Genomic DNA, 8768 nt, shown 5'->3' with positions numbered 1-8768 from the left:
TTTTTTTTTTTTTTTTTTGTCTACTTCCCTTTTTAGGTCTAGTATGGTTTTGTTCAGTTTTTCACCTGTTTGTATGTGTTTTCCTATTTTTCTTTAAGGACTTCTATCTCTTTGGTTGTGTTTTCCTGTTTTTCTTTAAGGACTTGTAACTCTTTAGCAGAGTTCTCCTGTATTTCTTTAAGTGGGTTATTAACGTCCTTCTTGATGTCCTCTACCATCATCATGAGATATGCTTTTAAATCTGGGTCTAGGTTTTTGGGTGTGTTGGGGTGTCCAGGACTGGCTGAGGTGGGAGTGCTGGGTTCTGATCATGGTGAGTGATCTTGGTTTCTGTTAGTAAGATTCTTACCTTTGCCTTTCGGCATCTGGTAATCTCTGGAGTTAGTTGTTATAGTTGTCTCTGTTTAGAGCTTGTTCCTCTAGTGGTTCTGTTAGCCTCTATCAGCAGACTTGGGAGACTAGCTCTCTCCTGAGTTTCAGTGGTTAGAGCATTCTCTGTAGGCAAGCTCTCCTCATGCAGGGAAGGTGCACAGATATCTGGCCTTGGGACCTGCCTCCTGTCAGAAGATGAAGGCCTGAAACAGGGCCTGTCCCAGAAGCTCTTAGCTTCTGTAGTTCTCACTCTCACCTGTGCAGACTAGTCCTAGCAGGATCTGGGAAGCAAGATGGCTCCCCCGGGTGCTCTGGCAAAGCCCTCCAGGGCAGGGCGGACACCTCTCCTCTGGCAGGGAAGGTGCTGGGATGTCTGGAGCCTGAAACAGGGTCTGCCTCAGAAGCTCTGTGGCTCCCGCCTGTCCACAAAACTGTTAGCTTCTGTAGTCTACCCTCTCACCTTTGAAGACTTGCCTGGGCAGAATCTGGGAACCAAGATGGCTCCCCCAGATGCTCTGGCAAAGCCCTCCCGGGAGGGGTGGACACCTCTCCTCTGGCGGGGAATGTGCCCAAATGTCTGGAGCCAAAAATGGGGTCTACCTCAGAAGTTCTGTGGCTCCCGCCTGTCTCAGAAGCTGTTAGCTTCTGTAGTCCACACTCTCCCCAGACTAGTGTCAGTGGGATCCGGGAACCAAGATGGCTCCTATTAGCAATTCTTGTGCAAATATTATTATGAGAATGGGATTTACTTCTGTATCTATTATTATAAGCTTAAGTATTGAGATTCATTCCACCAAATTATTTTTATTCAAAATAAATTAATTACTTTTTTAAAAGCAAATTTTGAACATTAGTAAAGTGGTGTTATATGTATTAATGTAAGTCTTCAGATCATGATGCTGAACAAAACATTCAAGCTTTTCATTTACAAAATTAGGATACTATTTACTTCATGATGTAGTTGAACTTATATAACTTAGACATATCCCTATGAATTGTATGTGTACTGCAAGTATGACACATGTAAACCTGATAGTGATACATTGTAAATAACAGCGTTCATTTGCCTGGAGACATGCCTGGGATCCCAAAGGCTGATTTATTTCAACGTTTTTCTCTCACCTCCCATTCTTCAAAGAGAACAATGACTTGAACACATTGTTTGGGTAAATACTGCATTATCATAATTACAATTTCCCTGAGAAAAGTGGCTTGCAGTTTGAATATTCAGCATCATAATCACAATTTCCATAAGGAATGTAGAACAGTTATAAACAGCACAGTGATCACTTGGTCCATAAGGAGAACTGATTACCGAGGAAGGCAGGGGTTGGGTGGAGTAATGTTGTGAGTAGGGAAAGATATGAAAGCTTGATTCTGATCAGAATTCAGGAGGAGAGTAAATGGAATGTCCTCTGAAAATAGTCTTGCCAAAATTTATGGAAAAAAACTGTACCATGATAGCATGGCACCCTTACATGAGTTGATTTAAACATTGCTTACACATTTTTTTTTTTGAGATAGTCTTGCTGGCCTGGAATTCTTTAAGTAAGGCTAAACTGGCTGACCAGAGAGCGCCAGAAATCCCTCCCATCTCTGCCTCGTAAATTTTCTGCTTATTAACTTAGTTTTATCACTTTTTATTAAACACTTCCATAATTGCTTTAGCAGCAAATTTTCACAGAAGCAAACTATCACAAGACAGGAAAGGCACAAAACATGTTTAAATTATTAAAGCTGAAAATTTTTATCAGGTGCTTTTTCCTACACAGTTAAGAGTTGTCCTTTGTCAATGGTAAAGTGGGAAAACCTTATTAATTTTTTTAACAACATGCCTCACTTACTATCTCCATTGACTTAATTGGCCCTAACCATGTTTTTCCTTCTTGTTTTATTTTCTAGATGAAATGAAAGAAGCAAAATGCAGTGTTCAAGGTTGGTACATTTTATAATGTCTGAACACACAATAATAAAAAACAACATGCAAAAGCAGCAAAGCCGAAATACCCTCAGCTTTTCACACATATCAGAGAATATTATGTTTCTACGTTCCTCCCTATTGTATATAAGGTACAACATAAATTTTGGCATAGAACAGGTTAATAATAAAAACCTGGCAATATTGTATAGACAGAAATATTCAATGTTCTCTACTCTATCCATCCAGTTGTCTTCTGTGTTCATCTTTTATATGTATTTATCATACTGCATACAAAACCATGCTACTTTATTTACTTCTACCCAAACTTAATCTGACCTTTGACAAATTAACAATGTCCTCCCTTTTCCAATGTAGCCTGATATCTCTAACAATAAAACTTCACCTGTCATCATAGACCCTTGATTTAACTTGATATAAGAGACAAGTAAGTGAGTTTTCAACACTGCTCAGCTATGTTCAGATGACTACTCTCAAATAATTTGAACCCTTTGATGTGATGATAAGAAAATTAATTTATGCATGTCTAGCATCCATCAAGTGTGTTATTTTTGACTATTGTGCACATGTGTTTGCATATCAGGATAATTTAGTAATTAGCAATTCTAAATACACTTCTACATTCCAGCAGATCACAGGTAGGGTAGATGTTGGAGCAGGCCAACTCAAAGCCCTGCATTTTGGCCTGGTTTATAGTTGAACTTGTCATCCCACCAGCTCTCTACTACCCACATCAGCAAGACAAGTCTCTCCATCGCTGCCCTGGCTACCTCACTCAGTGCTGCAGCCAGCAATGGAGTGGGGGTCAGCCCTCTTGCTCTCATGTTCTCATGACCTTGACCTGGATTACCTATACTCATACCACTGGAGCCAGTTTTCCTGTGCTAACTGGGTGAGGTGCAGGGCCCACTCACCTAAATGCTTGAAATGTTTCTATCAATCAAAATAAGTAGAGATTAATATCAGAGCAGTTGTTGAGCTAATATTAAATGTGGAGATGCAGTGCTATTTTAGTTAAGGGATTTTGCTATTACTTTATTTTAATAAATATTAAAGCATTTGCAGATTTCATTACTATATTTGATTCCCTGTAATCCTTTACCCAAAACATCTGTGAGTACTCAACAGGCATCCTGCCATCTGAGATGCTTTCATCATCAACTGTCATTATTGAGAAGGAACTCCCATATTAGTCTGTTCTTATAAATTAATTTACTTAAAAAAGGAATCCCAGTTACCTCAACCATCAGTAGATCTAACTGCCCCTCTGAAAGAGGGTGAACAGTGGTTGAGAATTGGGGCTCCAGACATGGACTGCTTGGATTCAAACTCTGCTAATTTGCTGTGTGTCTTTGACCACTTTAGCATCTAAATACCCCTGGTTTCCTCAGTAGAGAAAAGAGAAGAATAAAACTTTTTTTAAAATAAATTAAAGGATACAGTATATTTATAAGTCATTTCATCATGCTATAAGAACTCAGCAAGGGACAGTCACCACTCATTACTTTGCTGTAATACATTTGTAGTTCACATTGTACAGTGGGAAGGCAGCAGTTTCATTCTCTAAAGGAAATTTCTCTTATGAACCTGATTTATCATGTTTCACCTACAGAGATACATTCCTTATGTGACAATATATTTATCCCATGTGAAAATGTAAATAACTTGGGAATTGTCATCAAATTGTGATACCTTGTTATGGACATAATTTGTGTTTTGCTTTCTTAGTAGAAAGCTTTGATAACTGTCATTAAGATAGAGGAAATAATTTGATTTTTCTGAAGAAAGAAAAGGTAGTACCAAGGTATAGTAAAACAGAAAGATAAAGCTTGGTGCCAACTTTCAATCTCACTTCAAGGCAGCATAGCTATTGCTGTATGGAGTCACCCTCTTTCTTGGTGATGTGAGAAATAACAAGTATCAAGGGGGCTTCATACTGGTATAATATAGATGAATGTTAGTAGATCTTGAGAATTATTCTTTAGCTAACAAAGAGTAAAGGAATAAGACATCTGAAGATGCAGCAGGAGAGTAAATATTAAAGAACAAAATAAGTACTTATTCTTCTTTGGAAGGAATGTAGGAATCTGTGTATATCTCTTATCTTCACATAACAGCATAGGCAAGAAGAGTGATGCTTAATTGGTTGAGCCTGGAGAGATATGGCAATCTAGTCAAAAGCCCTTGGACCAGCAGTCTTTTGGTAAGGGGTGTCATACTGAGGACAAAACCAATAACTTAAGAGAAGAGTTTCCATTTATATTCAGTCTGCCTTAGTTGTCATTTTCTCTATTTTTTACCACATTTGACAGTTAGTTTCATTATGACTATAAATCTAATCAAGAACACTAACCATCTTCTAGCCTACTGGATTTGATTAATTCATTGTGGATGTTCAATGACAGCAGGGGTGAGCAGATATCTCTGAATGTGATCAGAACAAAAGCAAAGAAAACTAGATTTGAATTTTTGTTTTACACACATATATATTAGGATCTATCTGAGGAAGAGTTAGTCCAAATGATTTGCATAAAATATTTGTTTGCAGCTTCAGTGTAGCTCAGCAACATTGTATTTGCTTTGCATACACAAAATCATGATTTGATACATAGCATCAATTACTTGGCAACTAAACTATTGTGCATGTGATGAGAAAAGAAAATGTCCATTGAAACCATGTAGGATTGGGAGATTGCCATGGAGCTCAAAGGCTGAACACCAGATGAATGGACTTATTTTCATAGAAAAAACTGTTTAAAAAAAAGAAAAGAAAAAGAAAAACCCTACAAAACTAATTTCCTTTTATTACAAATTCTAAGTCTAATTTCCTTTGGTCCTTACTACATTTGAAAAAGTATTTGGTTAGTATTTCCATGCTAGAGATGTTTAAATATTTTCATGCCAGGAACATTGTATTGAGATCTGAACATCATAAATTAAAACATTATAAATACCCCCTTTTCTCTAAAAATTATGCAGCATGTCATTCAAGGAAGCACCAATTATCAGTGACTATGAATTAAAGAAAAAATTAATATTGACTTAAGACTTTGAAAATCATTATATGGATGATCAGTTTAATAATGTAAACCAAGTCCTTCATAAATTTCTTTTATAACCTTTCAAAATTATTCCATCTGGGAATGTTTTGAATCTTCATCAAAATACTATCATTCTTTCAATCCTTAGTTGTCATCATTAATCTTCTCTTTCTGCATTTTAAAATAATTCTGTAGCTAAACTTAGTCTCTCTGACTAAACCTTTCCCTCTTTCCCTACATCCTCTCTGATTTTATCTTGCAACATCAATGAGTTTTCCTGTGAGAAAAGGAGAGATAAAAAAAGATTATAGAAATGCTAAATTTATGCAAATGTATAATACTCTCTTGATTTTGCAATTATGTGGATTTTGTAATAACAGTAAGGTGATGGCCTCAAGGCTAAGCTATTGGCAGAAGAGCTAGGTAGAGGCCACATGACTAAAGGATGGGACAGTGAATACACTTATAGTTAACATAGCTTTTGTCTTCACTTCCTCACAAACCTTAAATACAATAAGAATGATAAACAGAACCCTTAACCACCCAGAGTAACCAGAAGCAGGATGTTTTCTCGGATGGGGAGTCATGAACTATCCAACAACCTAGAATCACAACATATTCATATACATACTAGAGCAAAGGTTGGCCAATTTCCTGACATAGCCTCATAAACGTTTTGTGAGTTCCTGTGGGTCTGAGGGGTTGGTCCCTTGTAATAATACACATCCATTCAGGACTCATCTTATGCTTGCACATTAACTCAAGACTTCTTTCACTCTGCTAAACCTGAGAATCTGGAGAAAAAGACAATTTCTACATTTTGAGCCAAAATTAAGCAAGCTTTAATCAAATATTGGCTAGGATGATGGACTCTGGTCAGGACTATTCTGGGGTTCCCAGAAAATGGTGAATAGAAGGGGAGGAAGATATAGATGATAGATAGATGGATGATAGAGTATGGTTACTGAAAAATAAGACCTTAACTTATCTTTACAACTTGGCTCTTAGAATTATAAAAGACAGTCTCATGTATGGAGTTCAGGAAAACAGGAGACTTTTCTGGAGACTCTGAACGTAGAGGAAAAATAACTGCCGACACAGACATACTTCTTTCAGTAAATAGACATTGGGATGTGATTGTTTTGTTTTATTTGTGGGTTATACTTGGGCTTATTAATTTGTAGATTCCACTAATATGGGGATCCTCTAAAGCATGAAGAAAAATTATTTCCATGAAAGAGGAACAGCAGTATAAACAAAAAACAGCAGACTGGGGTGGTGGGGGTGGGGAAGAATTAGAAAAACTCTAATGTCCTCAAGTTGGTAGACACCACATTCTCCAAGTAAAATAAAATACTATAATAAAAAAAGAAAAATTCAAAAGATATTAGAAATAAAATAAGTGATACTTAAAGAATAAGAAGTCAGTGAAAGTATTTTCTGGAAGCATGGTTGTACAGACCATCCAGAGGGGAGAGAGGACTGAGACAAAAACCTTCAGCTGGACAATGGATTTGTAGTACCCAACAGGTCAGCAGGCAATCAGAGGTGAATGATCACTAATAATAACTGCAAGCTGATTTCCTGAACCTAGATACAATTTCCAGACTTCAAAGGCTCAGTGTTCTCCCACCAACAAATGAGAAAAATATGTCATCATAAAACTTCAGAACAGAATATTATCTGCTACGCTGCCTGAGAAAGAAGGAAGCAAAAGGAGGTGACAGACACATGACACACTGTGACTACTCAGTATCAATTGTGCAGGTGAAAATCTAATGTTCAAAACCTCTACATATTCCACCAAGAGAGATAAGGGAAATAGTATCAAGAAAATGAAATTTCTCTCTCTCTCTCTCTCTCTCTCTCTCTCTGTATAGATTGATAAAGATATAGAGGTAGAGATAGAGATATGTCTACTGGCAAATTAGTGGGACCTACAAATTAATAAACCCCAGGATAACGCAAAAGCAAAATCATTTTATAAATAAATAAATAAATTTATTTATTTATACACACATACACACACAGAGACATATATACATATATACAAAGCACACACATACAACACCTTTAGATTGCTGAAGGAATACGTTCTAAGCTGCCAGTGTGCTTCCAGAACAGCCACCTTCAAATTGCCTAGGTAGAGGGTTTAGAAGTTCAGTCTCACAAATAAACAGCAGCAGTAGACCAAAGGATATGAGGTTTGTGTTCCTATGTACTAAGAGGATGTTCTTGGTTCTGCAGGAGAATATGAGATTGATGTTTGATTTAGTCACAGATATAATATAGGTTATGAAATGGGGAAATTATTACTGACAAAGAAGATTAAGAATGTAAATATATTTATGAAACATTATACCAGTTAGCTCTAAATATTCCTTGAGTCATGGTATTGTGACAAGTGAATTAATGTTATGATAACCTTTCTTTTTATGTGGTTGTATAATTGGAGTAGATGAACTTCATTCTCCACTTTATAAATTGATGATAATGTTGATTTACCCATGTTCTTTTAAGATTTTTTTATTAAAATAAATAACTGCAGGAAAGTGAAAGTGGTATGATGTTAAATCTGAGAGTCATGAGGAAAAAATATCAAATCCACAATTGTCTAATTAAAACATGCTGCATTTGGGGTACCCACAGGACTGGCCAGATGACTGCCTCAAACTAGGTCCAGAATTGAGAAAGCAGTCCCTACTGGCCTCTTGAAGTCCCTTTTTGTAGGAGAATAAGGTGTTCACAGAAGTGGGGGAGTTGGTGGCACATTGTTAGAAAGATATAATAAAAAGGGAAGGAACAAAAGCAACAATATACATCATGTGAATGGGGTTGCAGGCAGTTTACAACTTAAGAAACACAAGCTTATTCTTTTTTTAAACTCTTTTTAATTAGATATTTTCTTCATTTACATTTCAAATGCTATCCCCAAAGCCCCCTATACCCTCCCCCAACCCTGCTCCCCAACCTACCCACTCCTGCTTCCTGGCCCTGGCATTACCCTGTATTGGGGCATATGATCTTCACAAGACCAAGGGCCTCTCCTCCCATTGATGGCCGACTAAACCATCCTGTGCGACATATGCAACTAAAGACACAGTGCTGGGGGGTACTGGTTAGTTCATATTGTTGTTCCTCCTATAGGGTTGCAGACCCTTTTAGCTCCTTGGATACTTTCTCTTATTCTCAATTACAAATAGAAACCATAGTTTGCAAGAACTCAAAAACTTATTCTTTTTTTTTTTAATTTTAAATATTTTTATTACGTATTTTCCTCAATTACATTTCCAATGCTATCCCAAAAGTCCCCCATACCCCCCCACTTCCCTACCCACCCATTCCCATTCTTTTGGCCCTGGCATTCCCCTGTATTGGGGCATATNANNTTNNCAAGNCCAANGGNCNNNNCTNNC

At 37.1% G+C, this 8768-nt stretch overlaps 1 protein-coding gene across 15 annotated transcripts in view; it reads left to right on the top strand.

The window, feature by feature from the left end:
- Nucleotides 1–8768, top strand: part of Lingo2 (leucine rich repeat and Ig domain containing 2) — a 1160577-nt gene that overhangs the window by 774295 nt on the left and 377514 nt on the right. For 14 of the 15 annotated variants that reach the window (XM_029476375.1, XM_029476378.1, XM_029476377.1 and 11 more), the window contains one exon: nucleotides 2275–2307. The exons of the other annotated variant lie outside the window; for it this stretch is intronic. The gene's annotated coding sequence lies outside the window, so the exon portion shown is untranslated. The remainder of the gene's footprint in view (nucleotides 1–2274; nucleotides 2308–8768) is intronic. 15 annotated transcript variants of the gene reach the window in all.

The sequence above is a fragment of the Mus caroli genome, chromosome 4 (assembly GCF_900094665.2).
Source record: "Mus caroli chromosome 4, CAROLI_EIJ_v1.1, whole genome shotgun sequence".
In the NCBI taxonomy this organism is placed as follows: domain Eukaryota; kingdom Metazoa; phylum Chordata; class Mammalia; order Rodentia; family Muridae; genus Mus; species Mus caroli.
The sequence above is the reverse complement of the archived record's forward strand: the minus strand, read 5'-3'. Positions and strand labels throughout refer to the sequence as shown.